We start from the raw sequence: 20,082 nt of genomic DNA on the forward strand, positions 1-20,082 counted from the left end.
AAGTGTGTGCAGTCTGTGTGGAGGTTTCTCTAGCAACTGAAAATAGAGCTACCACAGAACCAGTCATGCCACTCCTGGAAATGTATCAGAAGGACACTAAACATCCCACAGATGTGCTTGCATATCCTTGTTATAGCACTGTTCACAATAGCTAGTGCCGATCAGCAGATGAAGGGAGAAAAAAAAAAAAAAAAGAGTATGTCCACACAATAGAATTTTATTCACTTATAAAGAATGAAAATACATCTGTTTCAGAAAAATGAAGGAAACACGATAGAATTGTTAAGTTAAATAAGTCAAACTCAGAAAATATATGCCATGTATTCTCTGCCACACATGAAATCTAGGTTACATATGACAAGGCAGTAGAAGGGGGACTGAGGGAGAAGGAAGACCAACATGAGAAAGGAGATCAAAGAAAGGTAAGGGGTGAGTATAAGCCAAGTAAATGACGTTTGAAAATGTCAGGGTAACACTGTATGTTAAAAAACAAAAGTGAAAAATCTTATGTAGGAGACCTAGATCCAGTCCAGTCCATGGATGCTCTTTGGTTGGTGCTTCAGTCTCTGTAAGGCTCCATGGCCTAGTTTAGTTGGCGTAACCTCTGGCCCTAACCATGGGCCTAAACTGGGCCCCCTCACTCTTGCACAGACTCCTTGAGCTCCACCTAATGTTTGGCTGTGGGTCTCAGCATCTGTTTCCATCCTCTGCTGGGTGGAGCCTCTCAGAGAACAGTTACATTAGGCTCCTGTCTGCAAGCATAGATGAGTATGTCCGGTTGGTTCTCTCCCATGGGGTGTGTCTCAGGTTGGGCCAAACATTGATTGGCCGTCCTCTCAATCTCTGCTCCATCTTTATCCCTGAAAACCTTATAGGCAGGGTGGATTTTGGGTTGAACATTTTGTGGCTGGTGTCCCCTCCCTCCACTGGAAGTCTTGAGCGGCCACTTCAGTTTCCATGTCCACTACCGCTAGAAGCAGCCTCGGTCTTTTAATCGGGGAATTGAGTCCATTGATGTTGAGGATACGAATGAGCAATGATTGTTTATTTCTGTTATTTTGATGGTGGTGGTAAAGTGCGTGTGTGTGTGTGTGTGCGCGCGTGCGCGGGCACGCATGCATGCACTTCCATTCTTTCTGTTTATCTGATGTGGAGCTATTTGTTTCCTGCATTTTCTTCGGTGTAGTTAACCTCCTTTGGTTGGAACTTTTTTCCTAGTATCTTCTGTAGGGCTGAGTTTGTGGAGAGGTATTGTTTAAATTTGGTTTTGCTGTGGACTATCCTGTTTTCTCCATCTATGGTGATTAAAAGTTTTGCTTGAATAGTTCTCTGGGCTGACAGCTGTGGTGTCTTACAGTCTGCAATGTATCTGCCCAGGCCCTTCTGGCTTTTAGAGTCTCTGTTGAGATGTCAGGTATCATTCTGATAGTGTACCTTTATATATTATTTGGCCTTTTTCCCTTTAAATTTTAATATTCTTTCTTTGTTCTGTACATTTAGTGTTTTGATTTTTATCTGGCAGCAGGATTTTCTTTTCTGGCCCAATTTAATTGGTGTTCTGTAAGCTTGTATGTATATAAGGATCTCTTTCTTTAGGTTGGGGACATTTTCTTGTATGATTTTGTTGAAAACATAAAAATACGGAAAGCTTCATAAATTTTCATGTCATCCTTGCACTGGGGCATGCAAATCTTTTTTGTATTTTAGTGTGTGTGCCACTGAAGCAAGTACACATTTTGTTCAGTTTTAGGACAGCCTGTAGACTACTCCCTACTTGAAAAAATAACACATAGGACAGAAAAGTCAGGCTCACAATCCATCTACTCTGCCTCTCCTCAGGGTAGGTGGTTTTAAGAAAAGACTATGGGGATAAACAAACAGCATTAAATATTTTGGCTTTTTAGATCTAGTCATTTTTGCCATTAGAAATCCTGATACTTCAATGAACAAGATACATCAAGTAAAGTTTTTACAAAAATATCATACTTGTGAATTCAAATTTGATTTTTTTTTTAATACTTTCATTAGATAACCCTGTACTGATAAACATTAAAACTAACATGGGACAGATCAGGGAGCACCAGTTCCCTGGCCTGTACCATTTCCTGGGACCTACCCTGATTTCTGGCTCCTGAGACCAGCAGGGCTCAGGGAACAGCAGGTAAGAGGCCATCCACCCATCTACTGGCCTGCCACAGCCTGCCAGAAACACTGACCAGGTCTGCCCCAGGTGCTCTGTGTTTCACTTCCTCTGTGTGCCCCACACGCCAGTTCCCCAACCTGATCCATTTCTTGGGACCCACACACATCAGGAAGCAGCAGTACCCTGGCCTGTGCCATTTCCTAGGACCTACCACTATTTATGGCCCAGAGACCAGCACAGATCAGGGAGCAGAAGTTCTCCACCCTGTGCCATTCCGAGACATGCATCCCTATTCGAGGCATTGGAGACCAGCAGGGGATCAGGGAGCAGCAGGAAAACCAGAGGACTGAGGCCATCTTGGACTGTGAAGCTCCATCTACAACCCCAGAGACCTATTACCATCAGAGAGCACCAGGCCTGCTAATGATAGAGTCAACCAAATGGCTAGACGTCAGCTTGAGAACACCAGCAACAAAAACCAGGGCCAATGACACCACCAAAACCTAGCTATCCTACCAAAGCAAGCCCTGAAGATCCTATCACGCCAGAAGTATAAGAAAATGATCTTAAATCTGAGGTTATGAAAAATGATAGAGGCTTTAAAAGAAGAAAATAAATCCTTTAAAGAATTTTAGGAAAATATAATCAAACAGGTGAAGAAACTGCATAAATCCCTTAAAGAAATACAAGAAACTACAACCAAACGGGAGAAGGGAATGAATAAAACTGTCCAGGTCCTAAAAATGGAAATAGAAACAATAAAGAAATCACAAACTGAAGCAATCCTGGACATAGAAAACCTAGGGAAGAGAACAGGAACTACAGACATAAGCATCAATAACGTAATACAAGAGATGGAAGAGAGAAACTTGGGTGTAGAAGATACGATTGAAAAAATCAATACAGCAATGAAAGAAAATATTAAATCTAAGAAGTTCCTGACATAAAACATCCAAGAAATCTGGGAGACTATGAAAAGACCAAACCTAAGAATGATAGGAATAGAAGACGACTCCAAACTCCAAGGCCCATAAAATAATTTCAACAAAATCCTAGAAGAGAACTTCCCCAACCTAAAGAAGGAAATATCTGTAAACACACAAGAATCTTACAGAACAGCAAAAAGATTGGAACAGAAAAGAAAATCCTCCCATCACATAATAATCAAAACACTAAATGTACAGAACAAAGAATATTAAAAGCCTATGGGGGGAAAAAAGGCCAAATCACATGTAAAGGCAAAACTATCAAAATCACACCTGACTTTTCTATAGAGACTATGAAAGCCAGAAGGGCCAAATTAGATTTTATGCAGACACTAAGAGACCACAGATGTCAACCCAGACTACTATACCCAGCAAAACTTTTAATCACCATAGATGGAGAAAACAAGATTTTCTAAGACAAAACCAAGTTTAAACAGTACATTGAAAGCCCAGCCCTACAGAAGATACTTGAAGGAAAACTCCAACCCAAGGAGGCTTACTACACCCATGAAAATATAGGAGAAAACACCACAGCTGCAAAACCTAAAAAAAGACAGAAGCACGCACACACACTACCAACACCAACATCAAAATATAGGAAGTAACAACTGGCCATTAATATCGCTCAACATTAATTGCCTCGACTCTCCAACAAAAAGACACAGACTATCAGAATGGATGTATAAACAGGACCCTTCATTCTGTTGCATACAAGAAACACACCTCAGCAATCATGATAGACATTACCTCAGAGTAAAGGGCTGGAAAAAGGTTTTCCAAGCAAACTGGAGTTGCTATTCTAATATCTAATAAAGTACACTTTCAACCAAAATTAATCAAAAGAGATGGGGAAGGGCACTTAATACTCATCAAAGGAAAAATCGACCAAGATGGTGTCTCAGATTTGTACATATATGCTCAAACACAAGGCCCTCACATTTGTAAAGAAAACATTACTGAAGCTTAAATCACACATTGAACCCCACACATTAATAGTAGGAGACTTTAACACACCTCTCTCACCAATGAACAGATCATTGAGATGGAAATTAAAAACAGAAATAACAAAACTGACATTATGAATGAACTAGACCTAACAGATATCTACAGAACATTTTATCCAAACACAAAAGAATATACCTTCTCAGCACCTAATGGAACCTTCTCCAAAATTGACCATGTACTTTGACACAAACCAAGCCTCAACAAATTAAAAAAAAAAAAAATTGAAATAATACCTTGTATTTTATCAGACCACCAAGAATTAAAGCTAGACTTCAACAACAGAAACAACAGAATGCCTCCAAACTCGTGGAAACTGAACAACTCTCCACTTAATGACCACTGGGTCAGGGAGGAAATAAAGACATTAAAGACTTTCTAGAATTCAATGAAAATGAAGGCACAACATATCCAAGTTTATGGGACACAATGAAAGCAGTGCTAATAGGAAAGTTCATAGTGCTGAGTGCCTTCATAAATAAACACGGGACTGAAATCAATAACCTAGAAACAAAGAGAACAATACAGAGAATCAACAAAACCAAGAGCTGGTTTTTTTTTTTTTTTGAGAAAATCAACAAGATAGGCAAACCTTTAGCCAAACTAACTAAAAGAGGGAGAGTATCCAAATTAATAAATTCAGAGATGAAAAGGAGGACATAACAACAGACATCAAGGAAATCCAAAGAATCATAATGTCATACTTCAAAAAATTGTATGACAGGGCCTGGAGAGATGGCTCAGAGGTCAAGAGCACTGGCTGTTCTTCCAAAGCCAATTCCTAGCAACCACATGGTGGCTCACAAACAACCATCTATAATGAGATCTGGTGTCCTCTTCTGGTGTTCAGGCCTGCATGCAAGCAGAATATACATAATAAATAAATAAATCGGTAAAAAAATTTTAATTAAAACCTGTACAACACAAAGTTGGAAAATACAAATGAAATCTTGATAGATACCACTTCTCAAAGTTAAATTAAGTTTAAGTTAATAGTTTAAATAAACCTATAACCGCGAAGGAAATAGAAGCGGTCATCAAATGCATCCAGGGCCAGATAGTTTTAGCACAGAATTCTACTAGACCTTCAAAGAAGAACTAATACCAACACTCCTCAAATTTTTCCACAAAATAGACACAGAAGGAACATTGTCAAACTCATTCTATGAGGCCATAAGGCAAGTAAAGGAGATCAGCGGATAGAAATTGGAAGAGAAGTCAAAATATCACTATTCACAGATGATATGGTAGAATACATAAGTGACCCCCAAGATTCTACCAGAGAACTCCTATGGCTTATAAACACCTTTGGCAAAGTGTCTGGATACAAAATTAATTTTAAAAAGCTGGTAGCCATCTTTTATACAAGTGACAAAAGGGCTGAGAAAGAAATTAGGGAAACAACACCCTTCACAATAGCCACAATTAATATAAAATACCTTAGTGTAATGCTAACAAAGGAAGTGAAAGACCTGTATGACAAAAAATTCTAGTCTTTGAAAAAAGAAATTGAAGATTTTAGAAGATGGAAAGATCTCCCATGCTTGTGGATCAGTAAGATTGACATAGTGAAAACGGCCATCCTGCCAAAAGCAATCTACAGATTCAATGCAGTTCCTATCAAAATACCAACACAATTCTTTACAGATCAGGAAGGAGAGACAATTAATTTCATATGGAAAAAAAGACCCATGATAGCCAAAACAATTCTGTACAATAACAGATCTTCTCATGGTATCTCCATTCCTGATCTCAAGCTGCACTACAGAGCAACAGTAATAAAAACTGCATGGTACTGGCATAGAAATAGACAGGTTGATCATTGGAACAGAATTGAAGACCCAGAAACAAACCCACACTTCTAAGAGCACTTGATTTTTGACAAAGAAGCCGAAACCATAGAATAGAAAAAAAGACAGCATCTTCAACAAATGGTGCAGATGACTGCATGTAGAAAAATGCAAATAGACCCGTATCTATCACCCTTCACAAATCTCAAGTCCAAGTTGATCAAAGACCTTGACATAAAACCAGAGACTTTAAGTGTATTAGAAGAAAAAGTGGGGAATATCCTTGAACTCATTGGCACAGGAGACAACTTCCTGAATAGTACATCAACAGCACAGGCTCTGAGATCAACAATTAATAAATGGGACCTCATGAAACTGAGAGCCTTCTGTAAGTCAAAGGACACTGCCAGTAGAACCAAATGGCAGCCTACAAACTGGGAAAAGATCTTCACTAACCCTACATCAGACAGAGGACTGATATCTAAAATATACAAAGAAGCAACTAAACACCAACAAATCAAATAATCCATTTAAAAAATAGGGTACAGAACTAAACCAAGAATTCACAACAGAACATTATTGAATGGCTGAGAAGCACTTAAAGAAATGTTCAATGTCCATAGTCGTTAGGAAAATGCAAATCAAAAGGACTCTAAGATTCCATCTTATTCCAGTCAGAATGGCTAAGCTCAAAAGCTCAAGTGACAACAGATGTTGGTGAGGATGTGGAGAAAGAGGAGAAAGCGGAGCCCTCCTCCATTACGACTGGGAGTGCAATCTTTTCCAACCTCTCTAGAAATCAGTCTGGAGCTTTCTCAGAATTCTGAATAGTGCTACCTCAAGATCCAGTATCCCACTACTCGGCATGTACCTAAAAGATGTTCCACCATACAACAAGGACATTCGCTCAGCTATGTTCGTAGCAGCTTTATTCGTAATATCCAGAATCTGGAAACAACCTAGATGTCCCTCAACTGAGGAATCAATACAGAAATTATGATACATTTACACTATGGAATACTACTCAGCAATAAAAACAAGGACATCATGAAATTTTCAGGCAAATGAATGGAACTAGAAAAGATTATCCTGAGTGAGGTAACCCAGACCCAGAAAGACAGACATGATATGTATGCACTTATAAGTGGATTTTAGTCATATAGTACAGGATAGACACACTACAACCCACAGACCCAATGAAGCTAAGTAATAAGGAGGGCCCAAGGGAGGGTGCCTGACTTGTCACTCAGAAGGGGAAATAGAATAGACAGCAGAAGTGGATAAAGAGAGGGAACTGGGCAGGTGATGGAATGGGGAGGGAAGCAAGGATGGGGGATCAGATGTGGGGAGAATGTGGGGGGAATGAGGTGAGAGGGCTGGGAACAAGAAGGGAAAGGGTGTGTGTGGAGCATCTCTGTCAAGCTGGAGGCCTGTGACAGGGTAGGCTCTTGGGAGCCAATGGGTGTGACTCCAGCTGAGACTCCTAAAAGTGGGGGGTGGGCATGAAGACTGAAGTGACCACCTAGCCAGGCAGGACTAGTGGAAGGAGGGGAACAACAACCCACCCACAAAACCTTTGATCCAAAAATTACCCCGCCTACAAGAAGTGCAGGGATAATGAGGAACAAAGATCGAGGGAAAGTCGGAATAGTAATTGGCCCAAGCTGATACCCACCCCATGTTAGAGAGCCAGGCCCTGACACTAATTATGATACTCCGTTATGCTTTCAGGCAGGAGTCTAACTTAATGAGACAGCTGCTTGTCAAGCACGGGGTAGAACTCGGCGGGGGGCCTGTGGAAGTGTTGGGGGAAAGATGAAGGACCTGGAGGGGACAGGAACCTCACAAGAAGACCAACAGAGACAACTAACCCAGTCCCCTGGGGCTTACAGAAACTGAGACATCAACTAAGGAGCATGCATGGTCTGGACCTAGGCTCCTGAACACAAACTGAGGAGCAGCCTGATCTTCATGTGGGTGCCTGGGGAGTGGAGGAGGGGGCTGTTGCTGTTTCTGGATCACTTCCCCCTGGTAGCGCTACCTGGCCTGGCCTCAGTGGATGAAGACATGCTCAGTCTTGATGTGATTTGACGTGCTGAGGAAGGTTAACATGGGGAGAGGAGGCTTCTCTTTTCTGGGGAGAAAGGAAGAAGGGAAGGGGGGAGGGGAAGTAGTGGGAGGAGAGGAGGGAGGGGGCACCCTGGGGATATATAGTAAATAAACTAATTATAAAAAATAATTATAATCTCAAAAAATAAATAAAATAAAAAAATAAAACTAATGTGGTGCTGGAGAGGTGAATCAGTTGTTAGGAGCACACTCTGCTCTTCCAGAGAACCCCAGGTTGATTACAAGCACCCTGGTGTTCCAGTCCACAACTGCCAATAACTCCATTTCCATGGACCCAACACTCTCTTTTGGCCTCCGTGTGTAGGAGGCATGAATGTGGGCACAGATACACATGCGAGCAAAACAGCCATAAACATAAAGTAAAACTTTAAAAAACCCCACAAAAACCAGGTAAGCAGCACTCATCTGCTCTAACATCGCGGTAAGGCTTCATTGATCACAGTTACAGGTACAGGCTGGAGGGACTCAGCACTGCTCAGAATAGCCCCCCACGAAGCACTGTCGCCTCTCTCTCCTCCCCTGCTCTCTCCTCCCGTCCTCCGGTTCTGCCTGACTGCTGTCATAGGAAATGTGTGTTTGTCACACCCAAGTTACTGATCTCAGTGCAGGCCGAACTCACACGCCACTCTCCCTGTCCAGAGTGGCCATGCTATTTCCCTGAGCCTCTGTGCTCAAATCTCCTGATGCCAAACACTGGGAAAATTTGAATGTCCTGAGTGCTTGAGATTTCTTTTGCATTCTGTGGCAAGAGAACAGGACACTAACAGGAAAATGCTCCCCACATAGCTAGAGCAGCAGGCTTGTCCAGCATCGTGGCTTGTTGAGGGCCGGTACTCCAGGCTGGGTTCTCAGGCCTGCGATCACTGCAGAATGATGGCACTGCTACGTGGCCCGGAGTTCAAGCTGTGAGCTTTGTAAGGGCTGACCCATTTGCGAGAACAGATACAGCAAGTGTTTTAACGAGAGCTGACTCCCTTGTGAGGGCTGCCTCACAGTAAACCGAGGGTCTGCAGACCTCCCACTCGGCCTAGGATGTGTTCCATCCCGGAGATGGAAGGGTTTTCACGGCCTTTTTCAGCAGGAACTGGATGAGGACTAGGGTAGTTCCCAGTGCACGTCACAAACAGCCTGGGTGGTCACACACTCTGCGTGCTTTTCTGGTCTAGCCAGGAAAGTGACCACGTGCTGTTAATATCTGCGGTTTCCACCGAGCCCCTGTGCCCTGCGCTCACTTCCGTGTTAGCCGGTCAGGCTGACTGTCGGCTGTCCCCCAGCCCCGAGCAGTGTTGCCACTTGCCCACCTTGCTCAGGCTGCTGCCCTGCGACCTGGCTGGGGTCTGCTATATTCACTAGACCAAGCTTTCTAACCTCTCCCGTTCATGTGACCAGCTTGAAATTTGCCTTGGCGTGGAGCTGACTCCTCCCACAGCTACCAAGATGGAGTTCAAGTCTTTCGTGGTTATTTCGTCTCCAGCTCCTGTCTACGTGCTCTCCTCTCCAGATAGATGGGGACCTATTAGACGCTATTCTTACTTAAAATTTAGTCTGTTGTGACTAGGTGTTTTAGAAGCAAGATTATCCGAAAGGGCAGCAATGCTTGGCATACATTCCTCAGGGAAGGGGTCTTTGTGGGAGTGGCAGCCTGCCAGTAGAGATGAATTTCCCCAGAGCTCTGAACTTCCTATTATCTGCCCAGTGTGGCTGTTTCATTTCATACCCAGCTACATGCCCTTCTATTTCTTCCCTTTCTTTTTTCTTTTTTTTTTTTTAGGCAGGGTTTTCTGTGTATTCCTGGACTCACTTTGTAGAGCAGGCTGGCCTCGAACTCACAGACATCCCCCCTGCCTCTGCCTCCTGAGTGCTGGGATGTGCATCACCATGCCTGGCTGCCCTCTTACTTCTTAGTCCTGGTATCCCTGGACTCATCATTTTAACCGTAACACGCATTTTTTAAGGACAAAAATGGAGATTTGCTATTTTTTTGTGTGTATGTGTGTCTTGCTTGCATGTATGTTTGTGCACCACTTGTGTGCCTGATGCTGAGCTGGCCGGAAGAGGGCCTCACAGACAGTTGTCTTCTGTCATGTGGGTTCTGGGAACCAAACCTGAGTGCTCTCTGGAAGAGTAGCTTGTGCTCTTAACAGCTGAGCCATCTCTCCAGCCCCCTTTACCATCCCCTTTAAACTTACTATTTCTTTTATAACGATGCAAGCTCCATGAAGGACAAAGACATTTTTATCCATTCTCTGCCCCCACACCTACCCAGATCATTGTCTTGTGTGTGCTGGTCAGTTTTTATCAATTTGACACGCTCTAGAGTCATCCAGGAAGAGGAAAACTCAGTTGAGAACATGCTTCTCAGAGTCCCCATGAGCCGTCTGTGGGGCGTTTCCTTGACCGGTTGCTGATGTCGGAGGGCCTAGCCCGGCGTGGGCAGCGCCTCCTCACAAGCAGGGGTCCTGAGCTGTCCAGAGAAGTTAGCTAGCAAGCCCGGGAAGGAGGCCAGTGAACACCTCTCCCCGAAGTCTGTGCTTCAGGTTCCTGCCCGGTCTTCATCACAGCAGTAGAAGCTAACGAGGACACGTGTCTAAGCGACCCTGCGAGGCAAGGTCCTGTCAGTGCTGCGTGGCCTGCCTAGTTCAGAATCCCACCACGACACAACACCAATGACAGTGTTGGTAGTAAGCAACCCTCCAGAGCCGGGAAAGGAGTGACACCACCTGCTAATCTGGCCCTGATCTACCCACCACACAGTCATTCTTTTGTTTTCCTGCTCCTGGGTGAGGATCCTGCACATGCCCAACTTCTCCCTAAGCTACATCCCCCATCCTCCTCCATCTATTTTGAACACTTGCCCACTTCTCTCATACTTAACTTTTTTGCCTTGCCATCTTCCTGTTTGAGTGTGAACACAGCACGATAACCACACCTCAGGGTCTGTGGCGTGCCCTTTAATAAGCACAGACACCTTCTGCCTGCCTTCTGTCTCTGATGCTTAAGAGAAAAATGTGAATCGAAAGACCTCCTGAGGCCAGCAGTCAGCATGGGACAGTATCTCAGGGGTGAGGTTGCTCTCCCTTCAAGCAGGCGCCCCTGCCCCTTGCTCTGAATAATTCGGTGGTGGCGACACGCAGTCTAACCACCTGTGCAAGGTCAAAGTGGCTGTGAATGTTTGGAAGGTTGTTTAACAGCTGCGAGTTTTAAAATAGATTCAATTTTATCCCTCACCTTCTAGGCTTTCATGAAAGAGAGTAGACAGAATCTCGCAGATGTGGAACATGAAGTAGCTTGTGTGAGTGAGTGTGTGTGTGTGTGTGTGTGTGTGTGTGTGTGTGTGATGCATCCAGCTCAGGGCCATGCAGCCTTGGTAAGTGCTTACCACTGGGCCATCTTCATCGCTGTCCTTTCTTTCAACACTTTTTTCAACCTCAGGGGTTCAGGCGATCATCTTCCTCTACCTCCAGCTAGACCGGACAGCAAGTGCCTTCCACTGTTTGGCTGGTGGAAGTTGGCTTCGCTTCTTCCCTTCATAAGAATTATTCGTATGATGCTGAAGTAACCATAATCCTCTCCAACAATGCCTGCCTTGCCTTCCTTTGATTTTTCCTTCCTTCTTTTCCTTTCTTGTCTCTGATGCTGTCTGTCTGTCCATATCTCTTCCCCTACCTTATGACCTTACCTTCTTCCCCTACCATCTGTCCCCAGCCTATCAAGTCTTTAGGACAGCCTGCATCCTCTTCCTCTGTGGCCTGGCAAGTCCCTCCCACCAGGAGAAAGTGATCAAAGAGCTGGTAACAGAGTCCATGTTAGAGAGACTCCTGCTCCCCTTAGTAGGGAACCCACATAGAGACTGAGCTGCCTATTGGCTACATCTGAGCAGGGAGTCTAGGTCCTCTCCATGCATGGTTGTTGGTTGGTGCATCAGTCTTGCAGGGACCCCAGGCCCAGATTTGTTGGCTTTGTTGGACTCCTTGTGGAGCTCCCGTCCCTTCCAGGTCCTTCTATGTCCCAACTCTACCAAAGGACTCTCTAGGTTCTGCCCAAAGTTTGGCTGTGAGTCTCAGCATCTGCTTCAATCCCCTGGTGGAGGGAGTTTTCAGAGGACATCAATGGTAGGTTCCAGTCCTGTTCCTTCTCTTCAACCACTTCTGGTATCTATTTTATTTGTCCTTCTGAATGAGAATTAAGCATCCTCTCTAGGGTGCTCCTTGTTATTTAGCTTCTTTAGGTCTGTGGATTGTAATAAGTTTATCCTGTATTAGATGGCCAATATAATCCCAGCACTCAGGGACGCAGAGGCCAGCCTAGTCTACAAAGGGAGTCTAGGGTAGCCAAGGCTACACAGAGACACCATATTTCAAAAAAAAAAAAAAAAAAGACTCTTACACTCTTTTCATCCCCTCTTCCACGATGACACCTACCTGAGCCCTGGAGAATATGGGCCACTTAGGCCTGAGTACACTGCAGTTTCTTATTCTTGGCACATTGACCAGTTGTGGGTGTCTGTGTTAATCACCATCTATTGAAAAACAAGAGAAGATTCTCTAATGAGAGTTAAGAAATTCACCAATTTATGGTGTAATAATGAGTTAGAGGAGGTGGTTTAACACGACATCCATTTATCAGAGTAACAGTCTCTTATGGGCCCCATGACCTATCCAGCTACCCAGGTACTTGGCCTCCATAACTGTGCCATGTTTGTGTTTCATTTTGAGGAATGGGTCTTAAGTCCAATGAGACAGTGGTTGGCTATGTCCATGACATTGGCGCCAGCATTGCACCAGTGGTCTGGACAGGCCAGTCATTGTTTTAGAGGACTCACAGCTGGGAAGGAGATTGATGATTACTTTCGGCTCTCGCGCTGTGCGTAGCGCCTTCCAGCATTACAAAGGCTGGCCATCAGGAAAGATTCTAGATCAGCATTAGCTTGATTTCCCCATGTGGCTGTGGCTCAGGAATGGGGTCCCTTCCACAATAGAGTTTTACTGCCAAGTTTTTGAGGGTTAAGAGCAATAGTAAGAGCCTGTAATGTCCGGCAATCTCTGGAACTCTACAGGTGCAGAGTGGAGGTAACCCATTCTCAGCACCGAGGTTGTGGTTAGGTAGCCTGTTGTGTCTAGGAGGGGTTGTCTCCCACTATCAGCTCCATTTGAACGCTTTTTAGATGTGTGTGTTTCAGGATGTGTCACAGTAAAAAGTTCCCACGTGATTTTAAAAGAGCCTTTTGTGTAGTTACTCTTCCACATTCTTCCTCCCCCACCCCGCCCTACCATGGCCCCATCCCACTTAACACTTTCTGTCATTTCCCTTTTTATGTCACCGGATTCTCTTTTCCTTCTCTCAAAAGCCTCCAACCCCTGCCATGGCCCCTAACTAGCTTTCTGACCTATGTGGATATTCCAAATGAGACATTCCGACGTAAAGATTTGAAGCAGCGTTCACTCATGAGAGAACTCAGCAGTATGCTTTTCTGGGTCTAGGTGACCTCACTAAGCTTGCTTGTTGCCAGCTCCATCGGTTTACCTGAAATTTCCTACTTTCATTTTTCTTCACAGCTGAGTATTCCATTGTGTAAATGTACAGCATTTTCATTAGTTAATAAACATCAATTTACGCTCAATCCCCATCCCGAAAGGCAAAGAGGATGGACATCAGAAGAAGAAAGCAGGAAACAACCTAGGAACCTGCCACAGAGGGCCTCTGAAAGCCTCTGCCCTGCAGACTATCAAATCAGACTCTGAGACTTCATGACCAACAGCTGGGCAGAGTGCATGGAATCTTATCTAAGAAGTGGGAAATAGTAGGTTATGGAGAGGAAAGGAACCACACAAGGAGAGCAACAGAACTAGAAGATTTGAACACAGGGGTCTTCTCAGAGACTCATACTCCAACCAAGTACCAGGCATGGAGATAACCTAGAACCCCTGTGCAGATGTAATCCATGGCAATTTAGTGTCTAAGTGGGTTACATAGTAATGGGAAGAGGGACTGCCTCTGACATAATCTGATTGGCCTGCTCTTTGAACACCTCCCCCTGAGGGGGGAGCAGCCTTACCAGGCCACAGAAGATGACAATGCAGCCACTCCTGATGTGATTTGATAGACTAAGATCAGAGGGAAGGAGAGGAGGACTTGGGGAGGGGCATGCATGAAGAAGGGGTAGGGAGGGTGGGACCGGGAGGGGAGGAGGGAGGGGCTTATGGGGGGATACAAAGTGAATAAAGTGTAAATAATAATAATAATAATAATAATAATAATAATAATAATAATATATATGTATAAAAAGAACAACAACAACAACAAAAAAGATGAAAATTGTCCTTTAGAGGTTTCATGAAGATTTGGCTTGGAATATTAGTGTGGATTGCATTAAATTTGTAGATTGCTTTGGTAGGATGTCCTTTTTTCTATATTTATTCTAATGATCTGTGAATATGAGAGCTTTTTCATCTATTTTTATTTTCTTTCTTCAGTGCTTATAGCTTTTATCATATAGTCTCTCACTTGCTTTATTAGTATTACCCTAAGACAATTTATATTATTTGAGGCTAGTTGGAAAAGTGTGGGTTTCCATGATTTCTTTTTTCTTTTTTTGTCCATTTGTCGTTTATATATAGGAAGCTCACCGACTTTTGTGAGTTAGTTTTGGAGCCTGATATTTTGCTGAAAATGGTTATGAGACATAGGAGTTTCCTGGTGGAATTTTAAGGATCATTTATGTAAAGTATCTTATCATATATGAATAAAGACCCTGACTTCTTTGTTTTCTACTTGTAAAAAAAAAAACATTAATTTATAAACATCAGTTAAAAGACATCTAGGTTGTTTCAATCTTCTCCATACTATGAATAAAGCAACAACGAGCACGGATGAGAAAACATCTCTGTAGTAGAATAGAAAGCTCTTCAGGTATATATCCAAAGCGGGATAGGTGGCTCTCGTGGTAGATGTGACACTAGTGTGCTGAGGAGCCGGCAGACTGACTTCCACAGTGGCTACACGGGTTTGGGCTCTGATTAGCAATGAACAGGTGTGTACCCTTTCACCACATCTATGCCAACATTTGGTGTCGTTAATTTTTTATTTTTAATTTATTTTTTTAGAATTAGCCATCCTGCCTGGGGTAAGGGGAAATCTCAGAGTGGTTTTGATTTGCATTTCTCTGTTCCTTTCCTGTTTAAGGCATGTTTCCTACCATTTCTGCTTCATCTTTTGAGAGCATCCTGTTTGGCTCCAAGCCAACTTTTTTCCTGGTTGGTGGTTCTTCTCTCTCTCATTCTTTGTGTAGTACAGATCTTAGTTCTGTGTCACATGTATAGCTGATAGCCTGATAATTTGTTTTTCCCTTATTCTGTAGAGTGTCTCTTCACGTAAATGATGGTGTTCCTTGTTGCACGGAAGCTCTGTAAATTCCTGCAGTCCCATTTGTCAGTTGTCATTGCCAGAGTCCTGTCAGAAAGTCCTTCTCTGTGCCTACATGTTGAAACCTGTTTCCTACCCTCTGCTCTTAATCAGATTCAGAGAACCAACTCTTATGTTGAAAGCCTTGGTCCAATTTATGTTGAGTTGTGCAGGGTGAGAGGTAAGAATCTAATTTTATCCTTCTACTTATAGCCTCGTGACAAATACCAGTTGTTGAACATGCTGTATTTTCCTCCAGTGTGTATTTTTGGCTTATTTGTCAAAAATCAGTTGTTCATAGGAGCTTCTGCTTATGCCTGGGTCTTCAATTAGATTCTGTTGATCAAGTGCCGGTTTTTATGTCAGCATGCTGTTTTTTTTGTTACTACAGCACTGAAGTACAACTTGAGATCAGGGATAGTGATACCTCCAGAGTTCTTTTATTGTTCAGGATCATGTTGGCTTGTGTGTGTGTGTGTGTGTGTGTGTTTGAGCTCTTCCATATAAAATTTAAGATTTTTTTTCTCAATTCTGTGAAACATTGCATTAGAATTTTTATGGAAATTGTGTTGAATACGTAGATTGCTTTTGGTAGAACGGCAGTTTTCACAATATCACTCCTGCCAATCCAAGAGCATAGAAAGTCTGTTCATCTTTGGATGTATTCTTCAAGTTCTCTCTTCAAGGAGGTTGTCGCACCTCTTTAGTATTTCACTTCTTTAGTTAAAGTCATTCCAAGGTTTTTGAAACTATTGTAAATGAGATTGTTTCCAATATACATTGATTTGATGGTTGTTGGTATATAGGCTGGTTACTCTTTTTTTGTGTGTTAATTATTATAATTATTTTTTACTGCTACTTTACAGAATATATTTATTAGTTGTAGGAGTTTTCTGGCAGAGTCTTTAGGGTATTTTATATATAGAATCATATCATATGCAAAAAACAATACATTGAGATCTTCCTTTCCTATTTGTCTCCCCTGTGTCTCCTTCACTCGTTTTACTATTCTAGGTAAAATTTCATGCATTATACTGGACAGGAATGTAGAGAGTGGTTATGCTGTCTTCTCCCTCCTATTAATATGAATTTACAGAGCTTCCGTCTTTTCCATTTGACATGATGTGGGCTGTAGGCTTGTTGTGTATTCCTTTATTGTGTTGAATTATACCCCATGTCCCTAGATTCTTGAGGAATGTTATCATGAAAGAATGCGGGATTTCTGCAAAGGCTTTTTTCTGCATTTACTGAGATGCTCACGTGATCTTGCTTTTAGTCTATTAATGGGGCGGATTGTATTTATTGATCTACTGAAATGGTGTTGAACATTTCTATATCTCTGGAGTGAAGCTGATGTGATCATGGTGGATAATCTTTTTTGATGTGCTCTTGTGTTTTGTTGAGAATTTCTCATTTGTGCTCACCAGAGTGTGACCTATAATAAGATTTTTTGTTGTTGTTGTGTTTTTATCTGCTTTCCGTATCAGGGTAATATTGGTGTCATAAAAGAATTTGGAGAAGTTTCTTCCTTTTCTGTTTTATGGGGTGATTTAAGGAATCACCTGTCATTCCTTTTTCTTTGAAGGTCCGATAGAATTCTACTCTGTATCCATCTGGCCTTGGGCTTTTTTAGTTGGGAGATTTTAAATTACTGCTTCTATTTTACTGGCTATTTGGGGTCTATTTACATTATTTACTTCATTTTGATTTAACTTTGGTAGGTCAGGTTATCTAGAAATTCATCCATTTATTTCAGATTTTCTGGTTTGGTGGAATATAGATTTTTAAAAGTACTTCCTTATTATTCTCTGGCTTTTCCCAGTACTTTTCCTTTCATCTTGAATTTTATTAATTTGGGTCCTTTCTCTTTGTTAATTTGCTTGCTGGTTTGTTAATTTTGTTAGTCTTTTAAAAGAACCAAGTCTTTATTTCATTGATTCTTTTTTTTTTTTTTTCAATTAATTTCAGTCCTGATTTTGATTATTTCCTCCAGGGATCCACCTGCCTCTGCCTCTCTGAGTTCTGGGATTAAAGTCGTGCACCCAGCCCCAGCAGTGAATTTTTAAAGTGCTTAAAGCAGGTAGGGTGCTGGTTTTTCCTGTACGTAACATGGATCATGGAGAGGGGCAGGATGGTAAGCGTGTGATCTGTTGGAACATGTGAATTTCGCTGCATCTGGGTGATGCCTTGGACGGAGTAGAACTCAGAGGTTCCGTTCCCATAGAATACCTTCCTGAAAGGGCTTGTTAGTTCAGTGTGTGAAAGGCCAGTACCAGCCTCGACTCTCCAGGACCTTTCAAAAAGAAGTTCCTGAATAAAGCTCAGTGTGTAAGACACAGTTTAAGTTTTGTTAGATCTCAAGAAACTCCTTTTCCCACAGTCTGGCATTTATACAAGAGGAGCATTCCGTCAGGGACTTACTGTAGTCCCTGCTTGCTAAAAAGAGTGATTCTCTCTGTGTCTGGACACGGGGTTCCCCCACTGCCCCTGTGCCGCCCATCACTACGTAAAGACCTATGCTAGCTTCTGAGCTCCCTCAGTCCCTACTCAGAAGTACTGTTTCGGAGCAATCCTGCCTGATAAACCCCTGGCCGCTGCTCCAAACCTCTCCAGACCCCGAGCTTCATTTCCCTTCCCCCAGCTTCTCTCATTCTGAGTTAACTCAGCTGTTTTGGCTACAAGCTTTCTTGGTTCTCTTGTTTCCCATGGCTCTCCTCCCCTTCTCTCCTCCTCTTCCTTTTCTTTTCTCATTCCTCCCATCTGCTCCTCTCATGGTCAGGTTCAGTCTCAACCCTTCCAGATGCCTCTGGCCATGCTCTTCCTCATATCTGCAAGGAAAATTTTCTCCCCATCCACAGCCAGGAGCAGTCATGTCTTCATATTTCATTAAACTTTGGGAAGTTCCTTCAGGTCTGCGCGTGCTTCTGTTCCTCAGCCTCTCCTTCTGCACGGCTTTCAAGGCAGCCATTCTGCCTCTCATTGGCCTTTGTCCCTCTTGATTTTTTTCTCCTCAAGTCCATTTCTGTCTTGATTATCATTTTCTCTCTCCACACCTAGAGCCATTTTTGCTTTCTAGGGAGCTGGAATCTCAATTTTATCCCACAGAAAATCTCAACAATTATTGGGTTTTTCTCTTTTAAAAACACCATCAAGAGCAGCTTGTGTGGACAAAAGGACATTCTTGCTTACTTGATACTTACACTGTGGGGCTGTTTCAATATTTTTATTCAATAACAATTTCTCTAGATTTCATTGCGTGTGTCGAAGAATTTGACTAAAATGCAGAGAAACCATTGTTCTTTGAAGGGTTTTCTGAGGCAAACTGAGTCTTCTCATTGCAGGACGAGGCTGTGGGAAGACACAATGACTTCACTGGCAGGTAGGGCCTTCTGGAGCTTTGCCAGTAAAGCTGCCCAAGTCATAGCATGGACCTGGCACCCACATTGTGGGACAGAGCTGTGCTTACCTCAGTGGTGCAGGAATTAGCAATAAGGTCAGGATCCTTGTAGACTTTGAGCTTATATCTTGTAGAAATGGAGAAATGAACATTTTAGGACTTCCTTCACAAGTGGCTGTGGACAAGTTCTCAAGGAGGAAGTGGCTTTGTGTATCCGTGTGTACACAGGTGCCATATAGGTACAAATGCATTCACATGTCAGACATTGTCTTCTCCATTGCCATGATGAAACACCATAACCAAGGAAGCTTATAAGAGAAAGTGTTGAATTGGAGGCTCACAGTTCACAGAGCCTGTGAGCATCACATCAGGGAACACAGCAGCGGGTAGACAGGATCCTGGATCAGTAGCTGAAAGTTTACATTCTGATCCACCAGCAGGAAGCACAGATAGAGCAAAAAGAGAATGACCAAGGCTTTTGAAACTGTAAAGCCCATCCCAAGTGAAACACCTCCTCCAACAAGACCACACCTCCTGATCCTTCCCAAACAGTTCCACCAACTGGGAGCCTGTGGGGCCATTCTTGTTCAAACCACCACGATGTCAACCCCGGTGTCAACAATTCTCAGGTGCTGTTCTTGAGTTTTTGAGGCAGCATCTCTCATCAGGACCCAGGATTAACCGATGAAGTAAGTCTTTCAGCCCCTGAATTCTAGCACCTGACTCTTCAGCACTCAGATTAAACGCACATACAACCATGCTCGTGTTTTATATGGACGCTGGGGTTTGAGCTTCACGATTGTGCAGCAAGCATTTTATCAACCGACCCATCTTCCCAGCTCCAGTACAGAAAACGTTCATTGGCTAACCAACAGACGTTTTGTCTCCTGGGCTAAAAGTAGCTGCTTCTCTTATACCTCAAAGTGCCCCGCTTTCCCGATGGGAACAAGCAAGCACAGCTACGAGCCTGGAATGTCCTGTGAGGGTAAGAATAGCCACAGACAGAGATGACTTCTGCTTTGGGAGTCTGCAGTTGTCAGGAGGCCTGTGTCTCTGGCAAGCAGCTTAGGGCTGTCTCAGTGCAGACGGGACAGGCTACACAGGACCTCTTTCCATAGCTTGCTGCTCACCTTGAAGTTTGACATAAGAAAAACTTGGTTGAATTTTAAATGTCCTTGGAGCACACAGACCTCACCACCCTCCAACAGTCCAGGCCCGTGGCTTTCTTCAAGC

The 20,082-nt window shown here is 43.1% G+C and overlaps 1 pseudogene; it reads right to left on the reverse strand.

Annotated features, from left to right (window-relative positions):
* Positions 1-1,634: 1,634 nt before the first annotated feature.
* LOC132649404 (U6 spliceosomal RNA) lies at positions 1,635-1,731 on the reverse strand (annotated as a pseudogene).
* Positions 1,732-20,082: the final 18,351 nt, after the last annotated feature.

The sequence above is a fragment of the Meriones unguiculatus genome, chromosome 19 (assembly GCF_030254825.1).
Source record: "Meriones unguiculatus strain TT.TT164.6M chromosome 19, Bangor_MerUng_6.1, whole genome shotgun sequence".
NCBI lineage: Eukaryota > Metazoa > Chordata > Mammalia > Rodentia > Muridae > Meriones > Meriones unguiculatus.